The sequence below is a fragment of the Protopterus annectens genome, chromosome 9.part0 (genome assembly GCF_019279795.1).
Source record: "Protopterus annectens isolate FY-2018-M chromosome 9.part0, PAN1.0, whole genome shotgun sequence".
NCBI classification, from domain to species: Eukaryota; Metazoa; Chordata; order Ceratodontiformes; family Protopteridae; genus Protopterus; species Protopterus annectens.
In genome coordinates, this window is record NC_056743.1 from 1393437223 (window position 1) to 1393458903 (window position 21681).

Genomic DNA, 21681 nt, shown 5'->3' on the forward strand with positions numbered 1-21681 from the left:
CTAGAAGCACCCATGCTGAAGGCAAGGGATATGATTTTCTGATTGTAAGGAAGGTGACCTATACAGGCAGTGTGTGTGTGTGTGGGGGGGGGGATGAGCAGGATGGTATGGGTGGTGATGCTTTCTTGCTTCATCCTAATCTCCACCCAGTTAGAAAACCTATCCGGTATATATACTATCCTTCAGCTTACATATCTAATGCATGGTCCTCAACTCTCACCTGACAGATTTATGCAATCTTGTACACAAGTTTATTCTCTCCCATGAGAGGAATTGAACAACTATAGGATCAAGTAGGACTCAACCACTATCTCTTGATTCGAAAGAGGAATGAATGGGCTTATGGAAAATGGGGGATGTCAACAATGAACAGAGAAATGGAAAGGGTGAAGGATAAAAAAAAGGACAAAGAAACCGAGTTTACCACTGTTTTGTGTTACTGGATTCTGCAATCTTGAGCCTGTTGGCAGTTAACACAGCTGTTTAATTTTACTTATTTTACTTATTTTTTTAACATATGTTATCCACACAATTGAACTGCTCTGAAGACACTTTTAGCCATGACCTGGGTCAGAGAGGCAGAAACAAAGCATTTATGAACCACAGAGTCAATGAATTATAAGCTGATAATACATTAATAACAAAGGATTTAAAAATTTTACTTATTTTTTTATTTATTGCATTTGTTTACCAGGAAAGTCCACTGGGCCTAAAAGAGCCCATTTTCAGTGGAGACCCGGGGAGAAAAGCTCCAACAAGAACATAGATGCAGAAAAAAAATTAAACATTAATTGGTACAGAAGTAGAAACAGTGTTACACATATGGTTACAGTAATGTATACAGAATATATACATAAGTCAGGAATTTAGTTGGTTTGATTACAGCAACTTATACAGAATATATACATAAAAGCATGAATTTAGTTGGTTTCCAGATAAATTCAGAGAGGTAAAAAATGGAGATAAATTAATCAGCATTATTGTGCCAGTATCAACAAGTGATAAAAGAAAAAAAAGTATAAATATGGAGAAAGTATCATCAGTCACTAGTAGTAAAAAGTATAGGAATTTAGTTATAATATAAGGAGAAAAAACAGGTTTGGTTATAGAGCAGGTACATAATCAGGAAGAGTTGAGATGATTTTTCAGTGATTGTTTGAAGGTGGTGGCACTGCCCATGCTTTTTTCTAGAAGGAGAAAGTGAGTCCCATAATCTGGCAACGGTGAAGGAGTAGAGCAGTTGACCAGCTGGTAAGGTGGGATTTTCTACTTTTAGAAGTAGATTATTTTCAGATATTAGTTGCCTGCTGGGTTGGTATTTGGCAAGTAGAGTTGAGAGAGCAGGACAGTCTATGGTTCTGTAGATTATTTTGTGTGCTGTAGTTAGTTGAGTGAATGAGAGATGGTGGGGGAGTTCCAAACAGCCTAATTGTTTCAGTGAGTTACAGTGGTGGGATGAGAATTTGGCCTTGGTGGCACATTTGGCAATTCTGTTGTAACACATATCAAGTTTGGATTTTGTAGAATTTTGGATATTAGTTAGGAGAAGGGCACCATGAATGAGAGCTGGTACTAAACATGTAGTTGCAAGGGTTTGTCTAGTAGAGAGGCTAAGAAAGTGTTGGTGCCTGTACAGCATACTGAGCTTTTGGTGTGTTTTTTTGATGTTACTGTTTATGTGTAGGTCAAAGTTTAGGTTTTCATCTATAATAATGCCTAGTAATTTAGTGTGTGGGACAACCTCTATAGTGGTGTTGTCTTGGGCTTATATACTGAAGAGTTTTTTTATCTAGGGTAGTGGTTTTCTTAGGGGTAAAAATTACTAGTTTAGTTTTTTGGGGGGATTTAGGGCACGTTGATTGTTAAGAATCCAAGATTCAGTAGAGGTGAGGGCATCCTGGGTGATCTGCTGGAGTTCAGAGCTGGAATTTGCAGTGCATTTTATTGTAGAGTCATCAGCATACTGGATTACTGAGCATTGTGGGAGAGTTGTTAATCATCATCTTCTTTCGACTGTTCCTGTTAGGGGTCGCCATAGTGGATTACCTGTTTCCATTTCTTCCTGTCCTCTGCATCTTGCTCTGTCACACCAACCACCTGCATGTCCTCTCTTACCACATCCATAAACCTTATCTTAGGCCTTCCTCCTTTCCTGTTACCTGGTAGCTTCATCCTTAGCATCTTTCTCCCAATATACTCAGCATCCCTCCTCAGCACATGTCCAAACCAATGTAATCTTGCCTCTCTGGCTTTGTCTCCAAATCTTCCAACCTGGGCTGACCCTCTAATATATTTATTCCTAATCCTGTCCACCCTCATCACACCCAGTGCAAATCTTAACATCTTTAACTCTGCCACATCCAGCTCAAACTCCTGCCTTTTTGTCAATGCCACTGTCTCCAACCCATATAACATAGCTGGTCTCACTACCCTCTTGCAGACCTTCCCTTTCACTCTTACAGGTACTTGTCTGTCACAGATCACTCCTGACACTCTTCTCCACCCACTCCATCCTGCCTGTACTCTCTTCTTCACCTCTCTTCCACACTCTCCGTTACTCTGAACTATTGACCCCAAGTATTTAAACTCATCCACCTTCGCCACCTCTACTCATTGCATCCTCACCATTCCTCTATCCTCCCTCTCATTCACACACATATATTCTAATAAAGATGCTAAATAAGTGAGGACCAAGTATGGAGCCTTGGGATACCCCTGTGGAAGTAGTGAAGAAGGGAGAATAAGACTGTTGCCATTTGGTGGATTGCTGCCCATTGGAGAGATAGCTATTGAACCATTGTAGGGTAGGTGGGGAAATGTGGCGGGTAGATAGTTTACAGAGGAGGATAGTGTGGGAAATGGTATTGAAAGCTTTGGAGAGGTCGAGGAAAACAGAAGCGATTATTTTACCAGAATCCTTTGCCTGGTTAACTGTATCAAGGAAGGAGAGGAGGACAGTAGTGGTGCTGTGCCCTGGTCTGAAACCATGCTGAGTGAGTGACAGAATTTGATTTTCAAGCAGGTGGTTGAGGAGCTGGGCATGGATGCATTTTTCCAGTATTTTAGAGAGAAATTTTGAAAACAGTTAATGCAATTAAACTTATATTGATAATGCATAATTAAAATAGGGTTCTAAACTGATCAAGAAACAGTGTATTAGTAATACAATGATAGCACTGGCATATATACCATGATGACCATGCAGTGAGTAAGTGACAGTCCTACCTGACTAACAGAAAATATCTCCTGCTGGTCATACCTTATATGTAAAAACAAGCTGCCAAGGTCATGACATGAAAAGGCAGTGCAGATAGAAAGTAACAGAGAAAAGAAACAAAGAATGACTGTGTCTGTTTATGTAAGTATATATATATATATATATATATATATATATATATATATATATATATATATATATATATATATATATACAATATCTACAACACTTTAGAAAGTGTATATACTGCTAACTGTCAGCTTAGAAACAATGCTACATCCTTTCTTCTTTTACGGGTTGCTTTTTTGAAGAGTTAATCTGTGCATTAATTTGATGTTTTCAAGAATTTTATTCCACCATTATGGAGTGAGTTTAGTGAAGGTGCTTTAACTAACAGTTTCTATAAAAGATCGTCTAATAAATTGCATTTCTTTCATGTTCCTAAACATATAGGGCTTCTCTTTAGCTAGTAACTTATTTTGAAGGGGGTTAGTATCCATAATTTAGTAGTTTGAAAGTTAGAGTATTTCATAGCAGAATCTCAGTTTGTAACTGAGAACCATTTACTGTTTGGTAACACGCAATGATGATCCCTATTATTCGATAGGCAAATATATTGAAGCATTTTATCACTTTTGTTTGCAAACATGTATTATGGAGGAAAAACAAATTAATAAGATGCACTCTGTATTTCAGTCTAGGGAAACGTGCATTAATTGTGTTGTGCATTACTTCAGTGCTAAACAAAAATATTTTTACGTGATTTTGAGTTGTTATAGCATTTTCTTGGCATGAGTGTCCATAACAGTTGAAAGGGAAAGGGTCTGATCTTGGGTTATTCCTTAGTATCTCTGCTGTGAGTCCAAGTAATATGGCTATTAATTAGGTCAGTGATAGAAATAGCATGGATTCCTTGTAGCTTTTGTGAAATCCCAAAACACATGACTGTTTTTCGTAGTGTTAACATGCAATTTGTTAGTGGTTAACCAATCCTAAAGTACCATAAGTTTTTCTGTAGTTCTTTAGACATGCTGGTGACACCCTTATCAGATTTGGTAATTACAACTTCATCTGCATAAAGGCATAAATTAGTCTATGAGGCACCAAGGGTTAAATAGTGAGAAGAGAAATGTTCCTAATACTGACTCTTGCAAGGCACTCATAACAATGGGGCCTGATTCTGATTGTGAATTGGGTCCTATAGTTCCAAAGATTCTGTATTTAAAATAGTCATTAAACAAGTTCAAGAAACAAGTCAGAATTCACTCCATGAATAACTGACTATACTCCTGCATCACCCCTGCCTCATACCTCATTTCTGACGTTTCACCTAACTTAACTAAGATTGTCAAACTAACCAATTTAGAACACAGTACCTACTTAAGACTGTAAAACAATTGCACATCCTGACTCTCTACAGTTCATAATAAACTATCCCAGGAATGTTGTGCTTTCTAAAATCTTCTAAAAGTTAATACCATATAGTACTATGAGTATGTATCTTATCTTTGAAGACATATTGTATGTCAAAGTGTTATCTACGGTGGTGGTGCTGCGGTAGCGTTGTCGCCTTACAGTAAGACGCTGTGCGGTTCAATTCTCAGCTAGAGCGTCTTCTGCATGGAGACATGCATGAATGGGCATACCCTCGTTGAAGGTTGTGTGTCAGGGCTGGAACTCAGCACATAAAAATCAACTGCCAATCATTAGCAGACCAGAGTTCTGCTGTGGCAACCCCTAACCGGGAAAAGCCAAAAGAGTATGTCAAAGTGTTGTCCTTCACATTTTTGCCTGTAAACAGTTGTTCTCTTGGAGCTTTAAAATATTGTATGTCAAAGTCTTGTCCTTTACATTTTTTGTCTGTAATAAGTTGTTCTCATGGAGCTTTTCTCCCTGGGCCTCCACTGAAAATGGACTCGTATCCATTTGGACTCTCCCGGTCAACAAATGTAAAATAAATAAACTAAATAAATAAATAAATAAAATGGTAAATTTGTTAGAAAATCTGCTGAATGATAACTTCTGAAATAGAACAGTGTGATTTTAGGTTCAATAGGCTACTTTAGGATCTATTGTTTCTCGCTCACGATGCTGTACTTTCAGAAGTTCTGTAGGAGTTGCTCACAGATAGTATTTTCCACAATCTTTGATAGTGGGTTTATGTGATTATAATATACAAGTTAGAAGAAGTTGCTAACAAGCTATGCTTGAAGCTACAAGCAATGGTGCTTGTCATAACAGTGAGGTTATAAATAAAGGTCATAATCTTGTAAAACAGCTAACCACCCAGCTGTAAGACTGTGGAATGAACAGTGTGAAAAATACAGCTACGGCCATATTCAATTTATAACACATTCCTGTACTTTGGTTTTGTTAATGGTCTTAAAGTATAAAGGGGGTATTGTAGATTTGTAGTATGATAGATGATGTGTTATGAAAAGTAATATTAAGGAAAATGTGATGAGATGAGGAGGTGAGGCAAAGTTGTCTTTATTTTTAAGAATTTCAGTTCTGAGTATTTTGCTGAAGGTGAGCTTGGAGAAAAAAGGTTAGTATTGGCAATTAATAGCCTGACAAATAATCTATGGGTTGCCCAAGACATGTAGTCTGAAGTGTTTAAATATATTGTGCTCTTGTCTTAGTGATATTTATTCTTACCTTGTTTTTATGTGTGAAGTACACATCACTCATCTATTTGTGAAGAGTCTGTTGTCTATGCATGCTAAGCTTTTTCTCTGCTTTTCATATGGTGCTGCAACCTAGCCTCCTTAACTGTGTACAGGTTATCTTAAATGGGGGTAATCAGGTTGTAGAGAGTGGATGTCATACGGTAGCGGTCACTATTGCTATAGGGAGAAGTCATTTATGTACAGCAGTTCTTCAAGTAGTATGTTTTCAGTAGTTTTAGAAACTAGGAATATTGATAGTGGGAAAGTTCTCAAACGGTAAATGTTTAACTGGAGGTATATAAAAGAAATGACATCATCAATGTAGGATTGGCTAATTAGTATAATGGAGGAGACATACGTCTATAAAGGAAATGATGAAGGGGTTGGTAATAGGAATGGGGATAGGAGTAGGATAGATGAGCAAAGCATAGCTGAGTGTAGCAAAGCTGTGTGGTGTGGGGATTTCCTAACCCAATAAGCCTCCAGAAAACAAATCAGCAATACATCAGAGTCTATCTGTTGAAGAGAACACCCCCACTTTCTAAGTAGGCAGACAAATGTGGCACAGGGAAGTGTCCACAATGGTAGTATGGAGAAAGCTACTGCAGCGACACTGTACTGAGCTTATCCTTGCTGCACAAGCTACAATATAAAAACCAATACAGGATGAAGGAGGAAGGGCAAGCACTTGATTTTGGGGCATCTGGGTCATGCAGTTACATTTGTGTCACAGGTCTGCTTAAAAAGTCTAGATGTTTTACCAGAGAGGAATATCGAACAAGGCTGATATTCATGCACTAGTTATATGAAGTTCTGAGGGATTTGTGCCTGGCAGAAGTAAGTATTTTGTAAATCAGTAATGGTGATGCTGGCAGCATATCACCAGTGTCCTATGGCACTGATCTCCTGTGATCCAGGACTCATCCGTGAAGATGATAGAGATACCTCTCCACTAATTGAAATGTGTTCCACAGAGATTCCAAAATGGAGGATAATATTGGTAGTAAATGTCCCGCTATATGCTGTAAACATCAATGGTAATATCAGTACAGAGATATTCAGTGTCATTTTATTCATCTGAGTCCATATCTGCCATTTAAGCACACTGATAAAATGTCTTGTACAAAGGTTTACATTGATTGTAATGCTGTAGGTGTGATTTATGTAAATCAGTGTACACCATGTCATGTCTTCTGTGTGAGTAAGACATCTAGAAGGTTAGAGAAGACCATTTAAAAGAAAATTAGAGGTTAATGCTCTATTTAAGAACTCTTCATTGTGTTCTGATTTTAATCATTTTGGTTCTCTGTTTTAGAGCATGTCATTATTGATATAAGAGGGAGTGTAGAAAATCAATTCATCCAGAGAAGGATATAGTGACAGTTTATTCTTATTGATACTCACCCTTTCCTCCAATGATTAATGACAGCTTCAGTTATCAAAAATGTCCAAAAGAGCAAATAAGGCCCTAAATATGTTTCTTAAGACACGTGATTGGACTATGTTAGTTTTAGTTCAAGCTTTTCTGTCTTTGTGCTCAAATATATATTTTTAATATGAAATATTTAGCCTTGGTTTTCTGGCAAGTAATTTGCTTGTTCACAGAGTTAAACCAATGCCTGACTGGATTTTACATGATATTTTTTATTGTTTTTAGTTTGATGAAGTCTGATTATGTCTGTGGAACAAAAGAGATTCATAGTATGAAGTATTCCTCTACCATGGCTTATTTTTGGTTCAATCAGTTATTAGTCACAATGGCAATGGTGCAGTTTTTCTTTGTTTTTTCCATTTTTTTCTTCAGTAAGCAATGACATGGATACCTTAAATTATTTTGACAGAAGTGCCTACTCTTCATTCCATTCCAAATTATATATGTGCTGCTACTGGAAACATTGCAATGACTGCTGACATAGTCACTGACCATGTTTTCAATGTCATAACACATTATTTTTTTTCTTTCTTAAACCTAATAATCCTTTCAGCATTTTTACGGCATCAACAGTCAGGTTAGTGTTGTTGCAGTGAAGAACAATGAGCTGTGCAGCCTTATTAATGCATTTGAGAAGAAACCTTTTTGCTTCAAATCATATTTCATGCTTTTTGAGGAATCTACTGCTGCCAGCAGCATTGTAAAAACCTTGAGATATAGCAAGTTTTTTTAGGCACAGTCAATCATTACAGCAGTTGTACAAAGAATATATTCCGTTTTGACTGCACAGTTGTGAAGTAATTAACATTTTTGCCCAACACAATGTTAAAGAAATTCTTGAATTTAAGGCTGATACTGAGAAGCCTGTCGAGGACATTATTAAAATGGCAACTTAAGTACTTAGGAAGCAGATTTTTGGTAGACTGGGTGACAATGATTCTGCCCTATCCAACAGAAAGCTATAGAAAATTGTAAGAAATCAAACTATATTAGTCTATTTAATCACAGAACATTTTATTGAGAGCCTGTTAATGAAACTTCTCTCATTAATTGCCTCTCAAATAAACTCACCAGACTTGCTGCACTCTGATTCATGAAGCACTGTCTTGCATAAGGATGGACAATCCCATATTTTAGATGAATGATTGCATGTCCGGGATGCTCACATTTAACAAACTGTTCAACAATAATGAGACACAGGAGCAAGTGCTGGAACAGTTGAAGAGAGAGCAGATGGTAGACAGGCAATGCTGTTATATTAAGGTATTTAACCTTCGCTTTAAGACTACATCTAGATTCAAGTATCTACACTCACAGTAATATAGACCTGGGTATATTCTTTCCCCAAAAACATCAGCGGTTTAGTAGCTCCTTCTTTTCTTTTGATTGTTTCAGTGCTAATGTAGCTGTATTTCCCACTGCTCCTGTTTCTGCTGTATATTCCCTCAAGTGAATATTCCTTACATCCTCCTCTGCTTGCACTACTGGTCCTCCTACATGTTACTGTCTGGGACATCAGTAGTACTTCTTGCCCTTAAGTAGCTTTCCATAAGTACTGTAAGGGCTCATTTCCCATCTAAAGAGTGCTGAACCAATGTATCCTGGAACAAAATGTCTTGCAGCAGATTTATATTCATAACTAGTCATAAGCTAAGTGTCTAGTATAAAATAATTCCTATGAAAAGGTTCCAGTAACATCTTTAAACTGCTCTTAGATGTGAATTAGCATACTCTTTCATTGACTATAGTTTACCACAGTCAGTAATAGTTATGTTTAATGTCCTGCGCATGAGAGCTGAATGATTCCAGTGGATTTGATTTATCTATGCTTAATTAATTTTGCAAACAACAATTACCTATCTGTACAGCCAGCATTCATCTATTAATTCTTTCTGCTTTATATGCGGTAGCAATCCATATTTCTTATGTCTAGTAATTATTCACTTCTATTATATCAAAGTTAATATTACTGGATCTACAAAGTTACTGACCAATCAAAATAAATTTCTAAAAGGTAATTGCTGCACTACTAATAATTCCTACATAGCTCCTGAAAAGCACCATTAAAGTCAAATCATTTATCTACAATTTTGAGCAGTATGTAAAACAAATAAAATATGGAACATTTTTTGGCACAAATTTGATTGATTCTTCCCCTCACCAGTTGGAGAGTAGTCCCCATTTGCAGTCACCTACTTTTGTTTCATTTGTACTGATATACATAAGTTCATGAGTAATTTGCCTTTGGTAATTAATCACCCTAAACTACACTCCATTTCCAAACTAAACGTTTCTTCCTCTCAGGAAAAAGATAGGAATAAACTGATCCTTTGTGATTTCAGTAATTAACCTCTTCATTCATAATTAGCTCAAAGTTATCTGCTTATCTCCATGCTTTCTTCCATCAAAAAGCAGTACGAACCAAGTGAATTGGCTTTAACCTTCTAAGGGGGGGGGGGGGTGCACACAGAAGAAAAACCTCTAGTCTATAACAAGAATGTTTGAGAAGGATGTAGAAAGTGAACAGAGAAAAAGAATATTACTTGTACTTAAGTGAATTACTTTAATCTTTTCATTGCCAGGTCTATCCTTACTTATTCACTTCAGCACTGTGGTTAGAATTCTCATTCCCCTTATAGTTTTTTTTTTAATTTCTTTTTTCCCTCATTACACCATAGTCCTCTTTCAGGTTGCATTTGCACAGCATTACCTGCCACAGAGTTAAGACAACCTATTCTTGCCACTTCCTGGAGGAACACTGAACATTCCTACCTGTTATAGCGGTGGATAAAATGGGAGTATAGTTCCTCAAGTATCATTCCCTGGGAACTATTCAGTTCCCTGCTTTTTTAGGGTGATAGGAGGTTTTCAGTCTTCCTTCTGTATAGTTTTTATAAGCACCCCCTTACTCTTTGCTTCCTCTTATCCTTGTTATTGGCCTTTCTTTTGCTGTCTGCTTTGACTAACCATGCAGTCCCTGAGTTCTTCTGTACCTCTAAAGTCACACACTACAAGGCATTAGATCCTTGTGAGGTTTCACAGCTATTCACTTTAATCTCACTTCATGTATCTTCTGCAGACTGGAACACTTCTTTGTCACCCACCCCCCCAATCATTACCAACACCAAGGCTGAGAAGACCATCCATGAGGTAATGTGCATGTATTTGCAGAACACTACACACTTCAATGACTGTCCATCTTTTATTGACTAAAGAATCTAACTAGTCTTGGAAAACGTACAATGGCATCTTCTACTGTGATTCCTTTCAAGAGTAACTTCCTTATTAGTGGAGTTGCAAGAAAATATGAAATGTATACATACCTTGCCTTGAACAGGTGTTATTCCGTTTTACAGAACTTGGACCCCTTCTTCGTATTGCTTCACTTCAGCTGCAGAGTCAGTTATTTCTATCTTCATATAATCTACTTCATAACTGAGGGCTGACAGTTACTTTTGTTATTTGCCAGATCTCTTACTCTTTCATTTTGTGGACCACTCCATCTAAAGGCGCCATCATTTTCTTCAATATTTAAGCAAGGCTTTGGTCTGTTTTTATTTCTTTGCTAAAATAACCCCTGACAATCTGCCAGGGAAGGGAAAGGACTACAAGTACTACGCTATAGAATAAGTCTGTATACAGCGGAGCTCTTTGATTCTTCTCCATGCTGAGCTCCTTAGTCATGCCCCGTTTACTTAATTTATGGAAACTTGCAGAAACACAGGTATTAGCTTCTTTAAACCAAGTAAAAGAGTTCCCCTCTCCACACTTTTAATGATCTCTTAAAGAATTAAAAGTAATTGTTTTATAACACATCCTAATGGTTACAGTCTTTTTCTTTGTATGAATTTTTTTTAATTATCTGAAAATACAGATAAAATTCCATTTAAAACATTTATTTCATATTTACATAATGATTTTTCAATTTTTCTTACCGTAGCAGAGGACGCAGAAAAACATCATTTTGTCAGCCTGGGGAAATGAACATAAAAGGAAAAATAAGTACGACAGCTGGCCATAAATGCTAGAAGACAGCAACATGCAAATATGCAGTGGTACTAAAACAAAAGCAAAAACCTGACTGTGACTTCAACTCACTAGTTGAAAGACTTACAAGCTGACTAAAACCATAAGTAACGTTTAACTTTTTAAAGTGGAATAATGTAACTTTTAACTTTATGTTGTATGATGGGTCAGTAACTGGGATATTTAAGACAATAAGTAAAAATTATGTACAATAAAACACTGTTTCATGGTATTCTGGGCACATAATGATTCATTATGTCTCTTTTCACTGATGCTCAATAAATTCCAGCTAAAATACTGAATCATTAAACTAGTAGCATCATAGATAACTTCAGCTTAGTAAACAATCACAGTAAAAAAGAAAACATGTTTCTGCAGAAGGAAATACACCATCTGCATCCACAACCCAATTCAGTGGCTTTTATGTACAAATTCTGAAGTGAAAATAGGAAGGTTAGTCTCCAAAACACTTACTTTTTCTTTTTACTTCAAGTCACATGGCCTCAGAAGTAGTATAACCCTTACAGTAAGGTATATGTGACATTCCAGGAGTTGATGCAGTGTCAGCAGTACATCCATTCACTGAAATGTGCCCTATCAATCAAAGTCAAAAGTACAATAAAAATGTAGTTATGTATGTAAACTTACAATAACAGTACATTTTGAATAGAGCAATGCTGCCAAAGTATCCTGCCAAGGAATGAACATCTGGCCAGTATATGAAAACTTTTGGGCACTTTCCACATGTACCATACATCCAAGAAAGTGAATGCAGATATAAAAGAACACATATAGGAACAAAAATACAGGTCTTCCTTATCTTTCTCTAAACGGGAGGTAGATAAAGAGAAGGAACCTGAACATGTGAAAAATTGTGGATATCTATGTGCAAGGAGAAAACTGGGACAAGGGTAAAGGTGACCCCACCCAGGCCAAAAAATTATATCCAGAAGGGAAGAATAAACAGCAAAATGGTTAATAGGATGGAGAGAAGTTTGTGGTATTTCAAAAATGACCTATGCAAACATTTACAGTTATGTTAAGTTTACTTACACAATTGTAACTATGTTCATCATTAAAGCACTGTTGCAGAATTGGATGAGTCCCAAAGCTTAGATAGCCAGGGAAGAGGATAGAGGGTCAGAGTGCAGTAACCCTTGAAGAACTATTCTTGCAAATCCTGTTAAGACCCTGGGTGAATTAATCATGTTATGTTTCATAAAGGTGTGTCTAGAAGACCAAATAGCTGCCTCAGGAGCAGTTCTACAGTCAACCATATTCCAAAATGCCATAAAAGTAGCCAGAGTTCTGCTAGACTGAGCTTTATCCTTGTAAGGAAAGGACTTACCATGGTGGGAATATCAAAAATGGAAGCAATGTGAAAACCATTTAATAATATTTTGACACTGCATTTTCCTTTTTCCTCCCATCAAAAGCGATGAAGGGCTGATCTGAAGCTCTGAAGTCTTTTGTTCTGTTCATGTAGTATCGGAGTTGTCTGTAGACATACAGAATTTGTAGAGTTCTCATACATCTCAACTGTCCAGATTTTTGCAGAATGCCCAACTTTTTGTCTCATATTTTTAATCTTTTCCTCATAAAATTTTGGTTTTCTGGAAATTCATTGGCATATTATTGCAGTTTGAAGTCAGAAAATTATGACAGACATTTGAGTTTCAAACGTTATGCTCTTCATTCATGCTAATGTAAAACATATTATTCTATCAACTTTATAAGTTTGTAATAGCAATATTTAAAAACTGCCCCTATTTTTGGTCCTTTATCCCACCGTTATTTATGGCTTTTTACAGATTTCTTGCTCTAAGAGGTTGAGAGGTATGTCTCTGTCTCCCATATTTTTAGGTTCAGGAAAGAACACAGGGATGAATGCACTGATGCAAAGTAAATTCTGAGACTACTTTAGGTGTAAAATAAGGATTATTTCTTAAGCCTATCCTTTTCCTATAAAATATGAGGAAAAACTGACTCACCATCAAAGTTTGCAACTCAAATACTCACACAGCTAAAGTCAGAGCAGTATGTAAAGCAGTTTTATACATCACAAATTTCAAATTGGCTTGATGAGCTGGTTCAAAGGGTGGTAAAGTAAGTTTTTCTAAGACACAGTGCAATCCCAAGGAGGAACCACCTGTTTTTGAAGTGAACAGAAATGGAATACACCTTCCAATTTTTTTTTTCTTTTTTTTTTTTAACCTGGAATAAAGAAGAAAGGGGAAACCCAAAGGCAGACATATATAAATGGCTGAAAGATTAATTTTAATAGATGAGGAACATGGGTCTAATTTGAGCAATACACACAGGTAGTGGATGTGCCAGTGGGGCGTCTGTCTTGAATGGGCCCTGGTTCTTATACCACCTGTAAAATCTCTTCAATTTGTCTGAATAAGACTTTCTAGTAGCAGGTTTTCTAGCCTCCTTTAATACCTGCTGCACTTCCTCTGAGAAAACATGCCTAAGTATGATCAAAATTGTGTCATTCATCCAAGTAGTCAAAGGTTCAGCATGTTGACTCCATGTTGATCAGTGACTCCGTGTCCTGTGTTAGTAGATCCATTCTATGGGGAAGGTTGAGGTAATTGCCCTTTGCCATTTTCATGATAAAGAAGAACCAATATTTCCTGGGCCAAAAGGGAGTTACCAAGATGATGAGTGGAGAAATTAGTTTTTTTGAGGAAAGGTGGGCATAAAAGAACAGGAAATGGCATCTGTCTCCAAGGCCTTTCTGCAAGGTGTCTAGGAGCAGAATTTCTTTTATCTGTTTGCTGTGGATGGAAGCAGCCACAAATGCTTGGGGAGGGGTTCCTCACAGGTGGATAATTTCTTGGACAACACAGGGGTGGAACTTCCATTCATGGGGGGGGTCTGTTCTGGATATGCTCATTGTGTTCTGCTGCCATGGAATGTAAGTAACTTGGAGGGACACTCTGTACAGAATTTCAGTTTCTCAAGCAATCATGGTTAATCTGCACAGGGGGGTAATACCTAATCCACCCTTGTTTGTTTATATAGCACATCATGCCCCCCTCATTTTGTCAAATGTTTTAATATTTGAGAGAACGTAATACATTACATTATGGCCAGCATGCTTTCCTCACGCTCAGCTACTGACACAATTACTGTATCTTAAGTTACCGCTATTTCATCAGCAGTGATAGTGATCATGTTGTGACCCATGTACTGTCTATAGCACTACCTATCTCCTAGCCCCGTATCCACTAACCTAATTGTAATACCTGAGACTACTTGCCTCAGACTGAAGCTGCTCAGAACATTGTTGTCCGTTTACCTAGCGTGCTTGTTTGAGCACATTACCGGCAGAGGCGACAACCTGAATGCCTAGCGATAGTGGCTGTGTCTCCTTCTGTTAATAGCATGGAATACTTATTCTGATAGTGTACATGTTATATGATGGTGGTCTGTCCTATTTTATGTCTGTAATGTGTTCATAGCCTACACAGCAATTTGATACTGCGCTACCCACGTGGAGCTTGTCTATTCAATCTGTTGGGTTATTTTTTCATTACCTAGTCAATTGTATGCAAACCTCGCTCCTGCAATTGTACTACTCCTATGAAGGTGCATTGTCCAATTTGTGCTTAGAGCTATTCTAGCCGAAACAGCTATTCATAAGTACGCCACACTCGTGGAGCCAAGCTGAATGCTTCAGAAACCCCTACTACTTTGTCCAAATTAAGCGCTTTAGTGCTATTTTAGCCGAAACGGCTATTTATAACTACACCACTCTCGTGGAGGTAACCTGACTGCTTAAGAAACCCCTCCTACCTATATGCTTAAGAAACCATGCTATACTTGTCCACATTAAGCGTATTAATGCTATTTTAGCCATTTCGGCTATTTATAACTCTGCCACTCTTGTGGAGCTAACCCAACTGCTTAGGAAACCCCTACTACCTGTTGACACCCTTGTGCGGCTAGATGTTAACGTGTCTCATATTTCCATTATACCTGCATTCTTGGTTACTGCATTAATTTTAGGCAATGTTTGAACTACTTTAATGAAGACCTTACTCACTTAATTTTAGTTCTATTGCACCTAGATTGCATGTTAAACTCATGCTTTAACTGCCACTAGAATTGAATTTATATTCATTATTTTACTCTTGCTTATAATGCCTACAAGAATTGCATATACATTTATTAGTAACTATGACTGAATGTGAATGTTAATTTTAGTTCTATTGCACCTAGGTTGCATGTTAAACTCATGCTTTAACTGCCACAAGAATTGCATTTATATTCATTATTTTACTCTTGCTTTAATGCCTTCAAGAATTGTATATACATTTATTAGTAACTATGGCTGAATGTAAATGTTTTATTTTACTATTACTGACTTTATAGGTTTATAGGTTCATAGGTTTAAACTAGACTATCTGCCCTAAGGCATTTATAAGCCTAGCCCAAAGTTTTGTGGCTTACGCCACCCCTTATATGAAAAAATACTGTGCCCATTAGTTTGTTGTGCCTCTGTCCAGCAGTGACACAGAGATGATTCCCGGGGTAAACCTATGATCTCCCATCCACAGGTCAAGATTTCTCTTGAACAGAGCCAGCAAGGTGCTCTGCCTCACATGGACCGGGATTTTATTCCACAGCATAGGGAGTCTCTGAGTGATAAATCTATCCCTCCAGCACATCCTATTTATATCCGTGCTAAAGTTTAAGTCACTTGCTCTAGTGATTTTGGTGGATTTGGATTTTTTGAGGTGGAGCATGTCCATTAATTCCAGGTTGGACATGGCCTTGTATGTCAGGCACATGTCACCTCTGAGCAGACGGTATGCGACTGAATAGAGCTGGAGTTTCTTCAATCTGGCAGCATATGACAGATTTTGGAGTCCCTTTATCCTTTTGGTGAGGAACTTTTGGGGTCTCTCCAATTGCTGCAGATGTCGGGTGAGATACATCCCGAATGGGGCATTGTACTCGATCATTGGTCTGATAAGTGAAGAGTACAGGGCAACAATGACCTCACTAGATCTGGATGTGAATCCCTTCATGATCAGGTGGGCAATGTAGAAGGTCTTTCTAACCACTTTAGCAACGTGAGTGTCAAAAGAAAGGCCACTGTCAACCTGGGTCCCCAGGTCCTTGATAACCTCCTCTGTGCTTAGTGGATTGCCACCTATATGGTAGCTTGGGGTTACCTTGTTTTTCCCGAAGGGTATGACTATACATTTTTTGGCGTTTAACTTCAGGCCATGGCTCTGGCACCAGCTATCTGTTTCTGTGAGTCCCTTCTGAAGGATATCCGTGTCCGATGCACTTTCTACTATAGCGCCCAGTTTGCAGTCGTCTGCAAACTTTGTCAGCCAAAGTCCTCCCATGTTGGCCTGTACTTTTGAGAAGTAGATGCCGAACAATAGGGGGCCAAGGACCGAGCCCTGTGGGACACCACTTGTGACCGGCTTGGAGTCTGACATAGTGCCAGCAACTCTAACCCTGTGGGTTCTGTCCTTAAACCAGTTTGCAACCCATCTTGTGACATATGGGTTTACATTTAAGCTGGTAAGTTTTTCTACAATACCCGAGTGGGGTATTGTGTCGAAAGCCTTTGCAAGGTCAAGGTAGGCTGTATGGACTGCCTTTCCCTCATCAATGGCCTTGGTGACTGTTTCAAAGAAGTCAACCAAGTTCAAAAGGCATGATCTGCCCTTGACGAAGCCAAACTGGGTCAGGTCCAATGTCTGCAAGTCCCTTATATCTTTGTTTATGAGCTCCATTATGATCCTCTCCACAGCTTTGCAGACTAGACTTGTTAAGCTTATGGGGCGGTAATTACCAGGGACCATAGAGGCACCGCCTTTGTGAAGTGGGACCAAAGTTGCCGTACGCCACTCCTTGGGTACGTATCCTGTGGTAAGGCTGAGATTAAACAGCTGCCTTATGTGCGGGTTTAATTCCTCATTTAGCTCGTGTAGCACACAGCCGGGGACACCATCCAGTCCCATTGATGCTGTGTTTTTAGCTTTAGAGAGAGCAGCTTTCACCTGCGCATTTGAGATGTCTGGGAGGCTACACTCCGCTGGGATAGTTATCTCTCCTTTAGGGGGTAGAGGGGGGTGAAGTTAGCACTGAACCTGTCTGCCAGTATGTTGGCAATGTCTGTGGGTTCAGTGATTTTTGTATCATTTTGGACTAATTCTGAGCATATCTGGGAGTTTCCACCCAGGTTACTAACATAGCTGAAAAAGGCCTTATGATTGTCCTTTGAATCCATGGAAATTTTTCTCTCAAAATTGGCCTTAGTTGATTTTATGAGTGCTCGTATTTTTTTACTAATAATGATCAGGGTGACTTCCCTTTTATGGATTTTGTTCTATCATGTAATAGCTTTCTCCTCTTATTGTAAAGTTTGTTAATGGCTGGGGTCCACCAGACTGGACGTTTGCCCTTTGTGGAAAGAGTCTTGGTTTTATTTGGGATTGCCTGATCCATGCAGTCCTGGAGGTGTTCATAGAAGGCATTTGTAAGGGCTTCCGCAGCTTGGGTTGTGGTTTCCACTGGCTCAGGGGCCTTGAAGGATACCACACCAGTCTTGAGTAGTGTGAAGTTTGCTTTAGAGAAGTTCTTCACTGTGGTCTTTTTGTTTGGGGTGGGGTGGGATGTGGATTTCCAGTGAGATTAGTTTATGATCAGATCTCACCAATGAGGGATATACTTCCGGTGTGGAGCATTTTGTCCCCATGTTTGTGATAATGAGATCTAGTATATTTTCTCCTCTCATGGGAACAGTGACTAGCTGTTCCATGGCATTTGAATTTATGAACTCCAGGAACCATTGGGCTAGAAAGTTAGGGCTTAAGTAATGTTCCCAGTCTATATTCGGGTAGTTGAAGTCACCCAATATGATGGTGTTTGGAGATACATTTATACCCTCCAGTGTCTTCAGGAAGGCTGTGTGGGGTTCCTGAGTTTGAGAGGGTGGCCTGTAGCATGCTACAATTTGTAGAGCAGTTTTGCCTATGGTTAGTTGCACCTGGATGGTTTCCGAAGCTTTGTGCATTGCCACCAACCTGGAGGTGTGTGTATCCTTTATGAATATGGATACACCCCCTCCTTTTGTGGTGTGGTCTGGGTTTTGGGGCCGGAACGCATGATATGAGATAAAACCTAATAGTGCCGGGGTGCTCTCAGGAGCCTTGAACCAGGTTTCAGTTACAGCACAGACATCGATGTTCTCCATACTGAGAAGGGCCTCGAGTCCGTGCATTTTGAGATTTAGACTTCTGGCATTGAGCAGCATTACCCTCAGTTTCTTCCCATTTTTGTTTTCTAGGGTGGTAGGTTTAGAATTTGAGCCTTGCCTAAAAAAGGCACTATGGGGTGGCAAGAGCCTTAGCCAATATCCGGAATCCCAGGGGTGACAGGTGCAAGCTGTCCCTTGCGAAGCAGCGTGGCTTGTCAAGCATGTCATCCCAGGCAGACAGACACTGGATCCCCTTTGAATGACACCAGACATTAAGCCAATTGTTAAAGCTGATCATCTTGTCTCTATATTGTGGCATCATTCTTGGTGAAGGAAGGATACTGCTCAGGGTCAGGGTCATACCTGCCTGGGCTACATAATCAGAGAGCTCCTCTATGTCTCTTTTCATGTAGTCCAGGGAGGTACATCTCAGGTCGTTCACACCAGCATGGACAATGACTGTGTCATATTTGTACTTGCCGTGGAGTGACCCGAGTGCTTGTGTTATGTGGCGGATTCTAGCGCCTGATAGGCAGCTTACTGTGACCCTCTCCTTGTTCAGCCTGGTGAGTGGGACGTCAGTGTGTCTGACTATGGAGTCACCTATGACAAGTATGTTTGGTGTTGTATTTGGCCTTAATGGCTGTGACTGCTTTGCACACTGATTTTGTGGTTTATGTGTTGCTTGTGGGGTGTCTTGAGGTAGCAGTTGTTTGGTTGTCTGCTTTGGAGGCCTCTGCTGTTTACGTAAATTTTTACTCAGAGCCTCCGAGTATGTCTTTGTGTGTTTATGTGTTTGATTCAGTGGTGTGGTAGCATTATGTGAGGCTGGTTTTGTGGTGTGTGTAGTTGCCGTCTCCTCCTGTCTGGTCTTGCCAGTCCTGAGTTGAGAGAGCTCAGCCTCCAGTTTGGCTAAATAGCTGCAGGAGGGTTGTCTGTGTACATGAGGCAGTTATAACATTGACTCAAGATTCCCAGATTCACCAGCTGGACCGGAGAGGAGATTAACAACTGACTTTTGGACATGCTAGAATAATACTGGGAATTCCTTAATAATTGAAAACAAGGGCCAGTGGGGAGTGAGGGTGTAGTGCTTTTAATTTTTAGTGCTGACTTATATAATTGCTTTAGTGAGCAAGTGCCAGGTAACTTGAGTGCAATGTGTTACAAGTAACTAAATGCAAAAACGACAAACAGTAACTTTCTTTTGAGTGAAACAAGGAAATAAGTACAGTAAGCAATGCAGATATCACTAGTGATCCACAGAAGTGCTGAGAAGCCGCGTATTAGGTGGAATTAGCATTCCAGGGAAATAACAAGCAAACAAACAACAAGCATATAAACAAAGCTAGATTCAGCAGGCCTGGATCTAGTCTATGCTACAGCAAACAAGGTGTACCAATTTCAGTAAGATACAGTTCAAATATTCAGGCACTATAAACCTTTAACCAGAAATTCCCAGCTCAGAAGGGCAGAGTCCAGCCTCTTCTCCCACAAGAGTGCAGACCACAAACCTTCTTAATGTAAAATAACTGGCCTGAAGCCCAAGTGCTTAAACCAGAACTAATACACTTGGACACTGGGCTCTCAATCAGCAGTTCCCAACTTAGAAGGATGAAAGCTACCTGTCCTGCCACCACAGTGCTTGCCACAAACCTTCCTAATGTAAAACAACTGGTCTGAAGCCCAAGTGCTTAATCCAAATACTTAGAATGATAGCTACACTTTAATCAAGTTACAACCAAGCAGTAATAAATACAATTGAATACTTTAGAGAATGTCTGGATTAGTGCTCAAGTTACACAAACAAAGCTAGATCCAGCAGGCCCGAATCCAGTCTATGCCACAGCAAACAAGGCGCACCAACTTCAGTAAGAAGCAGTTCAGATATGCATGCACTATAAGCCTTTAACCAGAAATTCCCAGCTCAGAAGGGCAGAGTCCAGCCTCTCCTCCCACAAGAGTGCAGACCACGAACCCTCTTAATGTAAAATAACTGGCCTGAAAGCCCAAGTGCTTAAACCAGAATTAATACACTTTTAGAATAACAGACACTGAGCCCTCAATCAGCAGTTCCCAACCTAGAAGGATGTAAGCTACCTGTTCTGCCACTACAGTGCAGACCACAAACCCTCTCAGTGCAAAACAACTGGTCCAAAGCCCAAGTGTTTAAACCAAAAGGCTTAGAATGAGTTACACCAAGCAGTAATAAATACAATTGAGTATTTTTAAGATGATGCAAAAGTAAAATGAAGTAGGTAGAAACACAAGTACAGTAAAAGCAGATGAATTTTTTTTTTTTTTTTTTTTAAACTGAACAAGTGCTGAGATCAAAGAAACAGACTTGAGTGCCAAAACTAGAAAACTGGCTAGCTATAAGAAAAAAAAAAACAAGCCAGAAGGCTTCCCTCAAACACAGAAGGGCCCGGGGGCTCAGAAGCCTACAAACAGTCCACACCACTTAACAGGAAAGGCAGGAAATAAGCTTAATTTTTTTGACTGTTTCACAGAGGTTCTCTTTGTACACAGTTGGAGTGCCTGAAATCAGAATATGATCTCACTGCACTCAGTTGAGTGAGCAAATGAGATGGGCCCAGAGGCAGGCTGAGGGGCGGGCAGTTTCAAGGCCACTAAGATGAAAACCAAAACAAAAACAGGGAGGGTGGGTGGGAATAACTGAAGAGCAGAGTTAAATTTGCCAGTTCAGTTAATATTCCTTCAACACAGTTTAAATCACCTCCAACACAGTTTAAATCAAATTAAATACTGTATTTTTTTAAAAAAGTGCAGATAAAGGTACTTAAATTCTCTTATATGTCCAGTTGAATATAACCAAGTTCTTAGCCGGCCAAAGCTGAGGTTTTTAAGCAGAAAATATTTCACACTGTACCACTTAAACAGGCAAGGACAGGAAATCAAAGAATGTGGCTAACCCCACACCTGTAATTACTAGCAAATAACAAAATTCAGCAAACACTAGCTTCAGTTCAAGTTACTGAAGAGCAGAGTTAAAACTGCCAGTTCAGTTAATATTCCTTCAACACAGTTTAAATCACCTTCAACACAGTTTAAATCAAATTAAATACTGTATTTTTTTAAAAAAAAA